The sequence below is a fragment of the Sus scrofa genome, chromosome 14, assembly GCF_000003025.6.
Source record: "Sus scrofa isolate TJ Tabasco breed Duroc chromosome 14, Sscrofa11.1, whole genome shotgun sequence".
NCBI lineage: Eukaryota > Metazoa > Chordata > Mammalia > Artiodactyla > Suidae > Sus > Sus scrofa.
The window spans coordinates 63,006,128-63,024,961 of NC_010456.5; the positions used below are offsets into that span (position 1 = coordinate 63,006,128).

Sequence of the window (18,834 nt, forward strand, 5' to 3'; positions counted from 1 at the left end):
AAAGGTAATCCTCATTAATTAATGTCATATTCCCTTTCCTCTGTATGATAGCTCTTTGTGATAGGATTTATCACATTTATACTAGTTAAAAATACTGATGGAAATGCAATCATCTAAGGGATGTGGAACTTTCTCCTTTGAGGCATGGATCATAAGAGTCAAACAGAAAATGTTATTTGTAGCTTTCTTATTTAGACACAGAACTTAAGAGAGTTTAGTGAATAAAGCAGAATGACCTGTCAGGAAAGTCAGACACAAAGACTCCTCCTTTCTCCCTAGCCTTTCACAGATAATTCATTGAATATTACTCAGCTGTAAAAAAGAATGAAATGATGCCATTTGTAGCCACATGGATGTAACTAGAGATTCTCATACTAAGCAAAGTAAGTCAGAAAGAGAAAGAAAAATGTCATATGATATCACATGTATGTAGAATCTTTAAAAATTGATACAAATGGAGTTCCTACTGTGGCTCAGTAGGTTAAGAACCTGACTAGTATCCATGAGGATGCAAGTTCAATCTCTGCCCTCGCTCAGTGGGTTAAGGATCCACTATTGCCGCAAGCTGTGATATAGGTCACAGATACGGCTCAGATCTGGCATTGCTGTGGCCATGGTGTAGGCCGGCAGCTGCAGCTCCAATTCAACCCCTAGCCTGGGAATTTCCATATGCCACAAGTGTGCCCCTAAATGGGGGGGGGGGAGATACAAATGAACTTATTTACAAAACAAATAGACTCAGACATCAGAAAAAAATACCTATGGTTATGAAAGGGGATAGAGGGGGGGTGGGGTAGGAGGGATTAGGATTTAAGGATTTAAAAAAGGAAAGAAAGCCTCCTAAAATAGCTCTGCCTAAAATATCTCTCTTCTCATCCTCTCCACCACAATTCAAGTATCCATCATCTTCATCTAGATTTTTGAAATGGCCTCCAACAGCCTCCCTGCCTCCAGTGTTACCCCTGCCTTCTACCACCTGCTTAGATTTCTACCAGAGGGAGATTTCTAAAATGCAAATTTTGGAGTTCCCGTCGTGGTCAGTGGTTAACGAATCTGATTAGGAACCGTGAGGTTTCGGGTTCAATCCCTGGCCTCACTCAGTGGGTTAAGGACCCAGCGTTGCTGTGAGCTGTGATGTAGGTCACAGATGTAGCTCAGATCCCATGTTGCTATTGCTCTGGTGTAGGCCAGCAGCTACAGCTCCGATTAGACCCCTAGCCTGGGAACATCCACATGCCGAGGGAGCAGCCCTAGAAAAGGCAAAAAGACAAAAAATAAATAAAAATAAATAAAATAAAATGCAAATTTTACCATAGCACTCCGATGCTCAAATTTTTTCCACAGAGTATAAAATGAAAAACTTGGTGGTTGTTACAACCAAAGATGCATTTCTAGTTCACTACTCAGCAATTCTACTTCTAGGTGTTTCTTCCAAAAGAAATACACAGCATCTTGGGAGTTCCCATTGTGGCATAGCAGAAATGAATCTGACTAGTATCCATGAGGATGCAGGTTCGATCCCTGGCCTTGCTCAGTGGGCTGGGGATCTGGCATTGCCACGAGCTGTGGAGTAGGTCACAGATTTGGCTCAGAGCCCGAGTTGCTGTGGCTGTGGTGTAGGACGACAGCTCTGATTCAAACCCCTAGCCATGTGTGAAAGAAAGAAAAGAAATACACAGCATCTTAATTCATATCAACCAAAATCAACTTAGGAGAAAAAAATGACCTAAATGTGGTACATTCATACTATAGAGTACAACTCAGCGTTCTTTTAATGAACTACTAAAACAAGACAATATGGATTAAGTTTACCAATATGGATTAAGTTTACAACTATTGCATGGAACATATCTGAAATTCAAAATTAAATGGGCATCCTATACTTTATTTCACAAGCTTAGCATGGCTTAATCTCAAAACTACTATTACATTAAGAAAACAAAGCCAGACACAAAAACATAGACCCTAATATATTCCTTTTATATGAAGTCCATGAGCAGGCAAAATTAATATTTGGTGATAGAAATCAGAATAGTAGTCACCACTGGATAATGAAGATTAAATAGAAGGGAACCTAAGGAAAATTTCCAGGGTAATAGAAATGTAGATTAGGATGGAAATTAGATCGGTATATACATTTAGCAAAATGCACTGTACACTTGATTTTATCTAAAAAAAAAAAAACTATTTCCCATGGATTTTCAATACCTAAACTCTTGATGATAGCATACAAGTCCCTTCCTTCTCTTGCAGTTATTTATCCATTATCCTTAATGTGACCTACTGGCCAAGAATGATGAAAATCTTACTCAGTGTTTCAGCTCAGATTTGGCTCTATCTCCTTTAAGATGAAGACTTGCTAAGAGAGATTTAGACCCACTTTCTTCTCTGGTCCATTGCACCTTGCAGTTCACCTCCATTTACAGTGCTATCCCATTGTTAGAGAACCACTGACCGAAACCATCCACCGTTGCCAGGCATGACAAATACTACTTGCATGAGTTATCTCCCAACAGGAGGGCCCAATAAGGAACACATAACAGACAAGCTACCACCAGCCAGAAGAATTCAGGTTGAGGCTAAAAGGGGTAAGGGGATCCTAGCCCTTAATATGACCTGCCAACTTCCCCGAGGCCCTCGCACTGGAATCCTTCTTGACTAAGAGATGCATGCTGCTAGGAAGGACCCTGAGTCAGACCAACTATGGGCACCAGCAAGACAATTAGCTAGAGAAAACCTGAAAACTAACCCAATTCCCACAAAACCACAGACTGCAAGCCACCTGGCAGAGCGGTTCTCCTGGTTTCCCTTACCCTGCTGTTCTCTGCTCAGGCACCACTTTCTAATAAAGTCTTTGCTTTGTCAGTACCTTTGTCTCCTCAGACCATTCATTTCCAAGGGTTAGACAAGAGCCCACTCTTGGGCACTTGAAGGGATTCCCCTTCCAGCAATACCATGCATTATTGTCATCATCTACACCACACTAAGCTGGAAATTCCTGGAGAGCAGAGAACTTTCCTCTTTGAATTCATGCAATTCATTATAAGGCACCCAGTATCCACAAGTATTAAACATATATGGACATACATTAAAAAATTTTTTCAAGTGGTCAGAAAAGAGTGAATGAAGGGCAAGTCTCCTTCCTATCCTAGTTGCGTAGTTGCCCTAACCTCCAGAAACAACCACTACATTTTATTCTAGGTCATTTCAGAAATGTTGTATGCATAAACAAGCATATTTTATATGTTATTAGCATATCTATTATGATATGCATATATTCTTACATACATGTATATATCTATATATTCCTCCTGTCTATATAAATGGAAGATACTGTGCTACTTACTATCCATTTGCTAGTCTCATTCTCAATTCATTTTGTCCTATTTGCCCCCAAGAGGTGGTCCCTGCATACCTCATCACCCAGACTCCCTTGCTGGCTGGTTTCCAATTATGTCTGTCCAGTGAGAGACATGGAAGGGGCTTGGAGGGAGAGAAGAGAGAAAAGTTTTGGTGTGTCTTCTTCCTCTGCTCTGGCCCCATGTCCCTGGTGGTGGCTATACACCTCCACATCTAAAGCTCCTGCATGCAGCCCCTACTCCAGGCTCCAGCACTTTAGTCTCTTCAGCTCCAAAGATGTACCTTAATCTAGGTTTCCTGGAAACAGACTGAGATGGAGACAGCTTGCACATGGCTTACTGAGGAATAATCTTGGGATATACACCTGTAAGGAAAGGAGGAAAACAGGATTAGCCAGAAAGGAAGACTAACATGAAATACAGCTCAGTGAGCCCTCGGATGATGCTCTGGAACTCAGGTGGCCCTTCAGAAATGTCCCAAATTGAGAAAAGGGGGTTGGGCTTTTGTGTTCCTGCATCAGATAGTCATTGGCCATAGCCAACCCCAGCAGGGAGTGTAACCTGAATGAATCTGTCTCTTGCAGTGGCTGAGGGCAACTCAGTGCAGGGCCAACTGTGAGCCAACAGCAGTTGGTATTTCCCACCCCTGGGAATGGGTGCATCAGCCCTGGAAAGGAGACCTGGGTAGAGAACCTCAGTTTCCATTCTAGGGAGATGGTAGCTTCTTCCCCCTGGTGCTGGCATCTAGGTGCTTCTGACCCTATCTCTGCAACACTATCCTTTCATTAAAGTCTCAACATTTAACCGTCTCATGACAAATTGTTTCTTGAGGGGTCCTGACTAATACAGTATACACATACCCTGCTCCTTGCACATATATACACTTATACTTACCATGTATTGAGACACATCCCACCTCAGTACATTATTACCAAAGGTCCCTACTGTCATCACTGTATCAATACAATATAATGCAATTTTCTAATTCCCTTATTAGACATTGAAGTTATTTCCAGCTTCGCTCTTGCCAATGCTGCCAACAACAAGCACTGTGGGTACATCTTTGCACACATCTCTAAGAAAAAGATAAATTCTCCGTAGTACAATTGCTGTATCTAAGAGTATATTCATCTTAATCTTGATAGATGTCACCAAACTGCCCATGAATAGTTTTCTTCATTATCTGCTATCATGAGTATATGACAATGACTATATCTGCCCTGACTCACCAAATGTGCACTCACTACTTTTAAAGCGGCCCATTGGATTGGAGCTCTCCCAAAGGCATGGATCCTCTTCTCCATATCTTTCACCGCCACCCTACTTGCCTCTTTGGACACATGCTTTTTGCTGGGCTGGCAGGAGACCACTGTTGGACAAGTAGGGCTTCACTACCCATTTTCCCACTTTCCTTTTGCCTTCCCTTCATGTAGACTGACCTAGGATGCTTGACCCTCAGGGCTACAGTGACAAGTGTGACTCATGGAGGAATTCCATCTGTTCCTTCTCCTCTGTGAGTTCAGGATGCCCTTAGTCATTCCATCAAGTGTCTAGAGCCAGAAGACAGGACGTTAACTGGAATAATGAAACCTGGCCTGTGTGAATGTCCCTTACTGTGGAATTCAGCAGATGCTGACACGCTATATGTGTTTGCTCATATAGGATGCTACTGATCTCACCTAGATGCCTGCCTATTTATTTATTTATTTGTTTGTTTATTTTGCTTTGTAGGGCCAGAGCTGTAGCTGCCAGCCTACATCACCACCATAGTCACACCAGATCTGAGCCACTCCTGTGACCTATACCACAGCTTATGGCAATGCCAGATCCTTAACCCACTGAGCAGAGCTAGAGATCTAAGACACATCCTCACGGATACTAGTCAGATTCGTTACCACTGAGCCACAATGGGAACTCTGGGACGCCCATTTAAATAATTTCTCAAAGGAGGAATGACCCATTTCAGAAAAAAAAAAATCAGTTTCACCCATTCCACCACCTCAGTTCCAAATTTCCCTTTGAACGCCCTCCTACCCAAGCCTCACATTATAGATATAGCTCATTTGTTTTGACTGGGAACACAGATACGTGAATTATACTCTCTAAAATTAGTTCTGGAACATTCTTAGAAATGGAAAAGAAGTTATATAATCTCAGGCACACAACATGAAGGCACACCTGACATTTCATCTAATACGTCATTTCATCTAATGCTTTAATCCCTTGGTTTTAAAAGGAGATATGCTTGACTTAATAGAAGTGGATGTCATCCAGCATGATCCCATGGGCTTGTCATAGCCCATCAAACTTTGAGACACAACCCATGAAAACAATCTGGAAGTGTCGGTCCATGAGAAGAGAGCAGAGTCTCCAGTATGACTTCTAGATGCTGAGGCAGGGCAGGGCAGCCTCAGGCTATTCAAGTACTACAGTAAGGGCTCAAGGCTATCCCCCTTTCCCTTCCTGTTGCCAGGAACACATGACACAGGGGAAAAGATCTAGGTTGCTGATCACTCGAACTAAGTGCAATGGGGCTGACTTAGCCAGTGGAATCTGAGTGAATTAGAGATGGTTAGAAGTCCTAGGTGCTCAAACCAGCTCTGTGCCCTGAAGCAATGCCTCAGCCACTGGAGTCTTCAGTTTCCTCCCCTGTTAAACGGCCCCTGTTAAACATCATTGGTCTGGTCTATATCACATGGTTATTATGAGGATCAAATGCTGGATAAGAAAGAACTTTGTAAACCAGGTAGTGCCGTGCAATCAAAGGGGATTATCATTTTCCACCCTCATCCAGTGACCTGCCATCCAACAGGCCCAACCAGACTGTCTTGTCCCAGTTTACTGCACACAGTAGAGATGTCTTTCATAGCAGAGATGGCCAGGAGCCACCTGTTAACCAGACAGACATTGCAAGTTGTTTTTCCCGGGACTGTGGCTGAGTTTGCAATATTTGTCCACTTTCTCTCAGGTCATCCCCAGAGGTGACTGTCATGTATGATCAAAGTCAGGAATTTGGTTCTGGTCATGAAATAAAGCAAAGCTAATTGGCCCTGTCTTTAAAGCTCACAAAGGGACAGAAACAGTCATTCTGGGCTAATTAGCACGAGGCCCAATTCAGCCACAGAGTTAATGATATTTTCGTCATACATAAGAATAAGCTTCCTTAAGAGACTTCTGTATTCATGGTCTCCTACCACTTTCACCCATTCTCTTTTGAACCTAATCTCATAAGACCCTTGGGTGCTGTTTCTCCACATAACATCAAGACCACCAAGGTCTTGGGAATGTAAATTGGTGCAGCCAATATAGAAAACAGTATGGACGTTCCTCAAAAAACTAGAAATAGAAGTTTCCATCATGGCTCAGTGGAAATGAATCTGACTAGTATACATGACAACATAGGTTTGATCCATGGCCTTGCTCAGTGGGTTAAGGATCTGGCATTGCCGTGAGCTGTGGTATATAGGTCATACATGGCTTGGATCTGGCATTGCTGTGGCTGTGGTGTAGGCCAGCAGCTACAGCTCTGATTCAAACTCCATATGCCTTGGGTGCAGCCCTAAAAAGAAAAAAAAATAAAAAAATAAAAATACCATATGATCCTGCAATCCTTCTCCTTGGCATATATTTGGACAAAACTACTATTCAAAAAGATACATGTACCCCTGTGTTCAAAGCAGAACTATTTACAGTAACCAAGACATAGAAGCAACCTAAATGTCCATGGACAGATGACTAGATTAAGAAGATATGGTATATATACCATGGACTACTACTCAGCCATAAAAAAGAATAAAATAATATCATCTGTAGCAACATGGAGGGACAATACTAAGTAAAGATAGAGGTTATCATACTAAGTGAAATAAGTCAGAAAGAGAAAGACAAATGCCATAGGATATCACTTATATATGGAATCTAAAATATGACACAAATGAATTTATGCATAAAACAGAAACAGACTCACAGATATAAAGAACAGACTTGTGGTTGCCAAGGGGGAGGGGGAGGTGGGAGAGGGAAGGCATGGGAGTTTGGAATTAGCAGATGTATACTGTGATATATAGGATGGATAAACAACAAGGTCCTTTACAGAGCACAGGGAGCTATTTCAATATCCTGTGACAAATATGGAAAAGAATATATACATATGTATAACTGAATCACTTTGCCATGTAGCAGAAACTAATACAACCTTATAATCAACTATACATCAATAAAATATTTTTTAAAAGACCAAAAAAAAAAAAAAAACCCACCAAAGGATCTCCATGCTGCTCAAGACAACACCACATCTGCAGTGCTACTTCACCTGGCCCATCAGCATCATTTAGCACAGTTGATCACTCTCTCCTCCATGAATCACTTCCTTCATTTGGGTTCAAAACACTATTCTTCTTTTATCCTCCTATCATACAGTCTTGCTCCTTTTCGGCCTTCTTTGTTGATTCCATCTCATCTTCCAAATTTCTAAATGATAGAATGCCCAGACCTGCCCTTCTTCTCTTTCCTATCTACATTCACTTCCCAGAGCTCTCATCCTGACTCCCGTCTTTATTCCAAATGCACAGACAGTGGCCCTAAACACTGTGACCTGTGCATCCAACTGCTCAGCATCTCCAGGTGAATGTAGAGCAGATCTCTCAAGCTTGATACACCTGTAGCAGAACTCTTATTTTACAACCCACAGAACGTCTCTGAAAATGGCAGCCCCATCCCTTCCATTGATGATACCAAAGCCTAGGAATCCACTTTGTCTCTCTCCCTCTCTCTCATAATCCACACCAAGCCCATCAACAGATCACCTTGGCTCTACCTTCAAAGCATAACCAGAATCTGGTCCCTTCTCACCACCTCTGGTCTGTTTCCAGTCATTTCTCAACTGATCATTACAACAGCTTCTGACCTCATGTTTCAGCTTCCCACCCCTGTCTTCCTATAGGTCATTCTCAAAACCAGAATGATCTTCTTAAAGCATTATTCGGATCGGTCCTTTCCTTCTTTCTTCTCTTCTCTTCCTTCCTTCCTTTTTTTCCTTCCTTCCTTCCTTCCATCTTCCCTCCATCACTAGAGTGGTCTCTACCTCATTTAGAGGAAAAGCCAATGTCCTTACAACAACCTAGAAGACCCTGGATAAAGCTTAGATGCTCCTTCAACTCTCTGGTCTCATCTCTTGAATTCACTCTATCACCCGCTAGTCCTAAGAACACTCTTGCCTGAGGGCCTTGGTACCTGATTCCTCTACCCAGACTGATTTCTCCCTAGACAGTCATGTAGCTGGTTCTGCTCATGCCTCTATTCAAATGTCATCTCGTAGTGGAACTTCCCTAACAATCACATTTAAAAACACTCCTCATACCCTGGCACTCTCATCCCTCTTACTCTGCTTTTTTTCCATTGTATGCGTACAATGTACACGTACACACACACACACACACAGAGTATGTTTGCTCTTGTCTCGCTTCCTCATGTAAAATATAAGCTTTTTAAGGACACCATGTGGCTGGCACATAGTGGGCATTTAGTTATTTTTGTAGTAAATAAGATACAGGTATATTTAAGCATTCAATTTTTAAAAAGCTAACATGTCATGTGCCTTTTCAGCACAGGATTCCTGATTTTTAAGGCATATTTCACACTGTTTGTCTAGGGTTTAGATGTACAGATTACATCATTGATCGGGTTCTGACATTGTGGACTTGGCATGTGTAGGAATGTAATTTGAAAGTGCTGTCTCATGGAGTTTTATATGAGATAGTGAACTAAAAGAAAAAAACTTGACCCCAAATTCCCATGGTATCAGCAGATTTTCCTCAATGCTTCCTCTTAGAAACTGGCATAAGATAGCTGATTAAAAAGATAATTATTTAATAAGTAGGACATTTAACTATCTGTTTAAGGAAAAAATAATAAGCTTGATCCCTAGCTCACTGCTTATACCAACAAATATTTTAGTGGCATCAAAGATTTGTATGTAAGAAATAAATCTACAAAACTATGCAATAGTGATTCTTTCCTTCTTCCTTACTCAAAAAAAAAATCCAGATCATGTGTTCCCACTGTAGCACAGTAGGTTAAGGATCTGGCGTTGCTGCAACTGTGGCATAAGTCACAGCTGAGGCTTGGATTCAATCCCTGGCCCGGGAAATTTCATATGCCATGGGTGCAGCCATAAAAAAAAAATCCAGATCATGCTCAGATAGGTGATGATCATCTGCTTCAGGCTTTTCTGAAGGCCCGGGTTAAATCTTCACTAGTCATTGTTGCCAAGTTTATCTCCAACACCAGTGATGACATTGGAAATGAACAGAGGGCACTATTCAGACTTAAGACTTTCCATAGACCTTCAGAAAAATTTTCCACATTCTTAAAATCTAAAATTTGAGGCGGTACCTCATTTTCTACATTTGTAGTTGTTTGCATGTGATACCTGGAACAGAGGTGGCTCTCAGAGGCCAGGAGAAGGTTAATCTTAAAAGGATAAACTATCATGCCTATGAGCGCAAAATTGAAAAATGAAAGAGATTGAGTCCTTAATGACACTGTTGGACTACAAAGCTAACCAATGTTGGGATTGGCCTTGCTCCAGATTTTTGGCTCTGCAAAATAATGAATATTCTTAACATACTCACAACTTTTAATTTTATATTATATAGCTTATAGCTAAAAATATTGTGATTTTTTTTTTAATCATCTTGAAGTTGAGGCCTTCTTAAGCATGACATGAAACTCAGAAGGCATAAGTGGAAGAGTTAACAAAGTTCTCTCCATAACACATAAACTCTATATTATAATTACAAAAGTAAGTAAAATTTCCAAAACCTGCACACAGCAAATATTGGAAATATATAAATTCTTATTTAAAATCCAGTTGAAAACATCCAATTAAAAAATCAGTCAAATATAAATATTTAAGAAGTTCCCTAGTGGTCTAGCAATTAAGGATCCAGAATTGTCACTGCTCTGGCACAGGTTCGATCACTGGCTTGGGAACTCCCTCATGCTGTGGGCACAGCCAAAAGAAAAAAAAATTTAAAGCTTCAACATGGCAAAAGATATCTTTTTTTAAACTATTTTTTTGTCTGCCCCTTGCCATGTGGGAGTTCCTGAGCCAGGAATCAAACCTACACAACAGTAGTGATAACACTGGATCCTTAACCCACTGAGTGACGAGGGAATGCTGGCAAAAGATATCTTGAACAAAGTAAAAAGACAAATCACTTTCAACCTACAAAGGGCAAAGATCCCTAATATACAGTTTTAAAAGATAGAGAATAAGGGAGCTCCCATTGTGGCTCAGCAGAAATGAATCCAACTAGTATCCATGAGGATGCAGGTTCAATCCTAGTCGCACTCAGAGAGTTAAGAATCAGGCACTGCCATGAGCTGTGGTGTAGGAGGCAGACATGGCTTGGATCCCGCATTGCTATAGCTGTGGTATAGACTGGCATCTACAGCTCCAATTCAACCCCTAACCTGGGAACTACCATATGCCATGGGTTTGGCCTAAAAAAAAAAAAAGAAAGAAAGAGAGAGAGAGAATAAAAAAGGCCAATAACCCTACAGAAAAACAAAGTCCACAAAGAAAAAAAATTCTAATGTCTCTTACACATATGCAAAAATGCTCAACATCACTCATAATAGGAGAAATGCAAATTAGTACTGCACAACTAAACCTGAGTATCAAGTTGTGACTTAATCACATAGAGAGGAATTATTTCAAGGGACTAAAACATAACAATCTGATTTCACATCTTGAATAGTTGACCCTAAGGACAGAAAGTGCTGCAAAGCAATCTTAAAATGTTTTCAGTAATCGTGTTATCCATCATAACAGTAATGTTATTGTTTTGAAAATGTTACATACATGGTAGGATAGAACAAATACTATCATTAGAAAAATCAGAATTTTCAACATCAAAGAACGGGTTTTTAAATTAAAAATCAATGAATTTAGGTTAAAACATGTGATCCTCAATTTAAATTATAATTATTGGTATTAACTCATGATGAATTGTCTGTTTCCTAAAAACGATCTTCAACCCGCTAGTGATGAACACCCCTAGTGCCTAGATTGTGGTCTAACAACCATCCACAGGGATCCTTGAAGAAATGTCTAATTTATAATCTGGGGCATAAAATGTAAAAGATGAGCCTGAAATATCAGGTCACTTCAAAAAGTAAGACAACTACCAAAGACTACTGAGTTTGTGACATTAGGACAGAGGAGTCAACTTTATGGCAAGATTTGAGCATCAGAAAAGAAAAAAAAAAAAATAAAAAAACCTGCAATTTCTGGAAACTTACCACCCACCAAAATTTTAAATCCATGTGTTCATCATGAGGTCTTCCCCTGAGTCAATGCAAACCAACTCATTGGTGACATCTGGACTATGCCAGAAAACCAATTTATCTTTCTGAAACTGGTAAGTAAAAAGAAAGACTCAAAATACGTGTCTTACTTCGCTTGTATCCGCTGTTCCTTGGGGACACAGAAGTTGACAAGGGAAATCATATCGTAGAGAGGTATGTCAACTAAAAAGAGAAAAATGATAGAATATCACCATTTTGACCTCTAATGAAATAATGAGCATAAGCAATGATCATATATAATACAGAAGTCATACGTGAAGAAAATGTTATGGGGAAATGGATAATGGATGATCATGCTAACCCACTGCTCAATCTTAACACCAAAAAAAGAGACGGCCAGATATTTATGCACCTTGTTGGAAATATACACCTGCCAGTGAATTCTTCTTACCAAAATAAACATACTTGGATGTGACCAAGCCTCTAGATATGACCCTCAGTTTCCAGGTAATATAAGGTATGAAGGAATATATGAAATGACACCAGGAAGGTACAATCACAAAATTCAGAATGTGGGGATCTCTACAAGCCAAATAATCTGATTTCTTTAACAACTAAATCAAAGAAAACTCTTAAATGAAAAGAGACAAGATTCATATCACTATACTTTAATAAAAAAGACAGATTCATATCAACTAAATGTAATAAGCAGTAATAATTTTAAATCTGCTTTTGGATGACAATATCTACCAGAGTACTGCCCAGTAAATACATACTATGAGCCATATGCATAATCTTTTTTTGGACATTTGGACATGCCCATGGCATGTGGAAGTTCCCAGGCCAAGGATCGAATCTGAGCCATAGCAGTGACAACACCGTTCCTTAATGGCTAGACTGCCAGAGAACTCTCATAGGTGTAATCTTCAATTTTCTCACAGGCACAAAGTAAAAAGCAGATGAAATTAATTTCAACAATGTATTTAACATAATGTAACTACAGTATTATCTAATTTTAAAATAATTAAACATGTGCACAATATTTTTAAAGATTCGTAGGTATTTTATTTTTCTCATGTGTACTAAATCTTTGAAATTCGGTCTCTATTTTATACTTACAAAACATCTCACTTCAGCTAAGTCTTACTTCAAGTGCTCAGTAGCTACATGCTTTTAGTGGCTACCACAATGGACAACACAGAAGAAGGCTCTTACTGCTAATGAAGTTCTGGTTACATATTAAATGCCTGTTTGGGAGAAAATGTTTGCAAATGAAGCAACCAACTGGGATTTTTTTTTTTTTCTTGCCTTTTCTAGGGTTGCTCCCCCAGCACATGGAGGTTCCAGGCTAGGGGTTTAATCAGAGCTGTAGCTGCAGGCCTACACTAGAGCCACAGCAACTCAGGATCTGAGACGCGTCTGTGACCTACACCACAGCTCACAGCAATGCTGGATCCTTAACCCACTGAGCAAGCCAGGGTTTGAACTGGTAACCTCATGGTTCTTAGTCAGATTTGTTAACCGCTGAGCCACGACGGGAACTCCCCAACTGGGATTAATCTCCAAAATATGAAAACAGCTCAGGCAGCTTGTCAAAAAAACACACAACCCAATCAAAAAAAATGGGCAGAAAATCTAAGTAGACATTTCTCCGAAGAAGACACAAAGATGGCCAAAAAGCACATCAAAAGATGTTCAACATCACCAAGTATTAGAGAAATGGAAATCAAAACTACAATGAGGTATCACCTCACACCAGACAGAATGGCCATCATCAAAAAGTTCACAAACAGTAAGTGCCGGAGGGGTGTAGGGAAGAGGGAACCCTCCTGTACTGATGGTAGGAATGTAAATTGGTGTAACCATTAGGGAGAACAGTATGGAGTTTCCTTTAAAATCTAAAAATAGAAGTACCATATGATCCAGCAATCCCACTCCTGGGAATACAACTGGAGAAAACCATACTTCAAAAAAAAAAAAAAATACGGATGCACCCCAATGTTCATTGCAGGGCTATGCACAATAGCCAAAACGTGGAAGCAACCTAAATTGCCATCAATAGAGGAATGGATAAAGAAGATATGGTACATATACACAATGGAATAGTACTCAGCCATAAAACGAACAAAATAATGCCATTTGCAGCAACATGAATGGTCCTAAAAATTACCAAGTGAAGTCATACAGAGAAAGACAAACATATAATATCACTTATATGTGGAATCTAAAAACATGATACAATGACATATTTACAAGACAGAAACAGACTCGAAGACTTCAAAAACAAACTTACGATTGCCAAAGAGGAAAGGGGGCAGAGATGGGGGGCGTGGGCAGGTATAAATTAGAAGTTTGGGATTAACACATACACCCATGTATAAAATAGATAATCAACAAGGACCTACTGTATAGCACAAGGAATTCTACTCAATATTCTCTAATAACCTATACAAGAATCTGAAAAAAAATGGATATATGTTACACGCACAACTGAAGCACTTATACTTAACTGAAGCTGTATACCAGAAACTAACACAGCACTGCAGATTAACTATACTTCAATAAAAATAAATTTAAACACCCCCTCCCCCGCCCCACCCCGACACACTCATATGCCTCCATATGCTGCATGCATGGCCCTAAAAAAAAAAAGAAAAAAGATGAAAAAAAAGTTATCAAGGGAGAGGATAGGGACTGGTCAGCCACAATGCTGATTGCTGTGGAGACAAATATCATCTATGCCCAGCAATGCAGGGTCCAGAAGCAGAGCCTCAAGTGGTGAACGTTGAATCAGGCTATCTTATCATGCTGTTAAACATGTCACTTGACAAGCCACCATGCCCCTGATCCCAGGAACCTCAAATACCTTCTGATTAGAACTTGGCTTCTCATTGGGAAAGGGAGACAAGCAAGTGAACCAGAAAATTCTCATGCACATGAATAAAGTGGTATTTTGGCCCCTATAGCCATTATTGCAGGAATCTTAGTGTGAGTTTGAAATAACTAAACTGGGGCAGGGCTGAAGGGCCATCCCATCCAGAGCTCCCCATAAGGTATGAGGCAAGCTCAAAGAGTTGAGGAACCTTGCCTCTCTCACTCACAGTTGTATCCTATGTGCCTGGAGGAGTGCCTGCCACATAGTAGATGTTCAGTTAATATGTGCTGTGTGAATAACAAGTGAAGAATATGGACCTGCTCAAGAAAGCCAGACCCTACATATACAAAGATAAAAGGCACTTTTATGGCATCTTGACAGTTAAGCAGGTACACTTGCCTGGTGACAATCTTTGCCAAAGTCGTTGGAACTTAAACAGGTCAAGATATGGCTGTGAAGTATCTGGGACAATATTGGGCACATTTAGGCCCTCAAGGAAGATGTCTTCCTTTCCCCTCTGCTCTGATGACCCTGTGACAGTACTGGGATCACAGGTGTCTTCAGTCAGGTTTCCTGGTGAAAAGCAGACTATGCAACCAATTTTGCATGCAGGAAGTTGATTGGAGAGGGTTTTCCAGAAAAGCACCTTTAAGGGAGCAGGGGGAGCAAGGTTGAGCAGTAGGAAAAGTTGAGCTGTGATACAATCACAGCAGAGGCCTTAGTTCTGACCGGAAGCTCTGGAGCTAGAAGAGTACTTCTGAGTCATCCCAGTTGAGTCTTTGAGGCCAGGGTGATTGGGATCTGGCTTCCCATGAGGGAGTGTAATCCCTTTAGCTGAAGGCAGTGCCCAGAGCACAACTCAGCTGTGAGCCCTCAGCAGCCAATCCCAGCCCCTGAAGGACATTGGGGTGGTATAACATAGCACTCACCACATGGGTACAGCAAATATGGGTAAATTTTTCTCCCACAGGACAATCTCACAGAGAGAATTGAAATCTTAAAACACAAACACCAGTTAGAGTACCATAAGATCTAATTTTGGCTTTAAGAAATCACTGTGGGGGAGTTCCCGTCGTGGCCCAGCGCTTAATGAATCCAATTAGCATTCATGAGGACACAGGTTTGATCCCTGGCCTCGCTCAGTGGGTTAAGGATCTGGTGTTGCCATGAGCTGTGGTGTAGGTTGCAGACGAGGCTCAGATCCTGAGTTGCTATGGCTGTGGTGTAGGCCGGCAGCTACAGCTCTGATTCGACCTCTAGCCTGCGAACCTCCATTTGCCACAGGTGTGGCCCTGAAAAGCAGGAAAAAAAAAAAAAAAAAAAAAAAACCACTGTGAACACAAGGACTACATCCACCCTGTTCCTATCCATTACCTCAATCCCTATGTCCTCAGCACAAGGTGTGCGCCATATCAGAGTTTGCTGAGTGGATACATCAATTAACAAGTTTTAAAAGTGTTTCTGCATTTATACTTAACTGGAGTAAGTTGCTCCTATTAAACAATGAACTCCTCAGGGCAAGAGGGTTTCTTTCCGTTTTTGGGGAGTGGGAGTGAGGCACACCCAGGACATGTGGAAGTTCCCAGGCCAGGGATCAAACCTGCACTGCAGTTGCGACCTACACAACCACTACGATACTGGATCCTTAACCTGCTGCGCCACAGGGGAGATTCTGAGGCTTTCTCAATTATTCCTGTACTTCCAGCATCTAGGACAGGCCCTAAGAGTAATTCACTATCCCTCCCACCACCACCACCAAAATACACACAAAATCGTTGGCAGAACAATCACTTGATAATACGTTCCCTGAGGCAAGAATCCAATCTACCACATATATTGTGTACCTACAAGTTTACCATATACTTCCTACTTTTATGATATTGGGGTTCACTTTCTAAAATGCCACTTATAGGAGCAGGGGTTAAAAATACTTTTTTTTAAATAAACTACTATACACTGGACATTTTGCATCTATTATTTCTAAACCTGCCAGCAATAGAGTTCACCAATAATGAAAACTGAGCTCAGAGAGTTTAACAAACCAAAGGTTACCCATCTAATGAGATAGTAACTGGAGGAGTTAGGAAGCCAAAGGCTGCTCTGTTGGACTCCAAAGCCCAGGCTTCCTGTGCTAAGTCAGGCTTTCTTGTTCCCAAGTATCTTTTACGTCCAGCTTACCAGGCCTCAGGTAGTTATGACAGCCCTGGGCATTCCTCCAGATTTCCTGGAGGTAAGCTCCTACTCACAGAACTGCTCAGGCTACCTCGGCACTGAGCTGTGTCTCCTCTGTTACTAGGAGCCCACGCCCTCCCAGAAGTTTCCTTGAGGGGGGTGGGGTTAGCCAAATCCCTCTAAGGCAAAGCCAGCTACCCACGAAGGAAGCCCAGCTGAAAAGAGGCTGCCTCTTGCCTAAAAACAACCCAGCAGTTTTCAGGTCTTTCTGGAAAGGCTGGGATGCCCCAGGTCCTGAGACAAGGTCTTCTGAGATGTTTCATAATTGTTGCTTCAGTGGATTGAGATAACGAAGACACACCCCACCTCCCCACCACACACACACACACACACACCCACACACACACCCACACACACCTTCTCTCAGGTTTCTTTGGGACATCCATTGCCAGTCCCAAGAGCTGACCCCTGGGGTTCCTCACGTCTTCTGTTGTCATCTTTCCTTTGTTCATATCACTTCCTGGGGCTTTGAAAACAAGGCACAGACAGAGCCCGCCAGCCTCTCAGCTAGTGACTGCTAAAATGTCCCCTGGGAATTGGTTATTTTCAGTCTTGGACAGAGGAAAATCCCACATCATTGAACAAACTTACACTTTACAGTTCTTTCCGGGGACCTGAGCTCATCCCAACTCTGTGGACCATGGCACTGTCACTGATGTCAAATGATTCCCCCACCTGGGCCTTGTTCACGTTTGACCTTCGGGGAGATGCATATCCCACAGGAGGAGGTCCTGCCCAGAACTTTTCAAAATGGCATCCTCCCAGCAGCCTTAGCGACCATATGCAAACGAGCTGCTGACCCTGGTCCATGGATAGAACCAGTCCCACCTGATCTCCTCTGTTGTTATGGTGCTAGAGTCATCTGGGCTAGTCTTGGAAACGCTCTATTAAAACAGGTGTTCAGGAGTTTTCAAATCTAAGCTAGAGGAATAACAACCTGCCTTATCACATGAGGTACACTGCCAGGAAGGAAAAAAAAAAAACCAAACAGGCATATCTCTGTGGCTATGCAGTTTTAAGTTGACCTACAGAAGTTCAGCACTTTGATCACAGCTAATTCTTCTTTTTGGAAAACATGCTGTTTACCAAAGGCTTTCGGCTGTCAGAGAAAACTGATAAAATTTTTAAAAATATATGTTTCTACTTTTGAAGGGAGAGAAAATAAAAGTAAATGACACTTTAGGACAAGGAATGCATGTAGTAAAAAGCAACTAATATGACTGAAACCTACGGGGAATTGAATCCCAGAAGACCTGACAGGGAATTCCATTCCCTCAAGGGTCAATCTCCAAGGAGAACTGAGAAGGCAGGAGGTAAGGGCCCTGGGCTGAAGCCAATTAGTGCTCAATAAACAAATGGGAGTGTTTTGCTTTCTGCCCAACTTTAGTCCTGCCTTCCAAGCAGCTGGGGTGATGAGCTCCTAAGGAAAAAAAAAAAAAACAGAAGTTCCAATTCCCATGGTAATTCAGTTTACCAAGTGGATTCTCTTCGATTTGTGAAGGAACAGCCTGTGTTTTGTTTTACTTTGTGTCAGAGCTTCTGAATGGCAATTTCAGAAAAATGTGCTGAGTCATGAATCCCTAAGGAGAAAAGATTTTGACAAGAACAGGCTTGGGGGAGGCAAGGGCTGTGGCAGTTGTAGAAGTTAGGGATAACACAGGGCTCATTATTTTTCTTCTAAATGAGGCCCTTCACTGTAAATATTTACCCCACACCTGTACCCAGAAACACTTGATACTTTCCCTGGGTACTGAGAAGCCACACACCAAAGAGTAATGGCCACAACAAAAATAATAATAGCTAGGAGTTCCTACTGTGGCACAGAGGGTTAAGATCTGACTGCAGCAGCTCAGGTTGCTATGGAGTCATGGGTTTGAACCCTGGCCTGGCAGAGTAGGTTAAAGATCTGGCATTGCTACAGCTGTGGTGTAGGTTGCAGCTGCAGCTGGGATTCAATTCTTGGCCCAGGAACTTCCATATGCAGTGGGTGCAGCTGTAAAATTAAAAAAAAAATTGTATACAACATTGTGTTAATTTCTAAAATAATTATAACAA

The 18,834-nt window shown here is 41.4% G+C and overlaps 1 long non-coding RNA gene across 1 annotated transcript in view; it reads right to left on the reverse strand.

Annotated features, from left to right (window-relative positions):
* Positions 1-18,613, reverse strand: part of LOC110256799 — a 51,988-nt gene extending 33,375 nt beyond the window's left edge. The window contains exons 1-3 of the long non-coding RNA XR_002338807.1: positions 17,371-18,613; positions 11,822-11,894; positions 3,643-3,724 (exon numbers count right to left, since the gene is read on the reverse strand). This is a non-coding gene — a long non-coding RNA (uncharacterized LOC110256799). The remainder of the gene's footprint in view (positions 1-3,642; positions 3,725-11,821; positions 11,895-17,370) is intronic.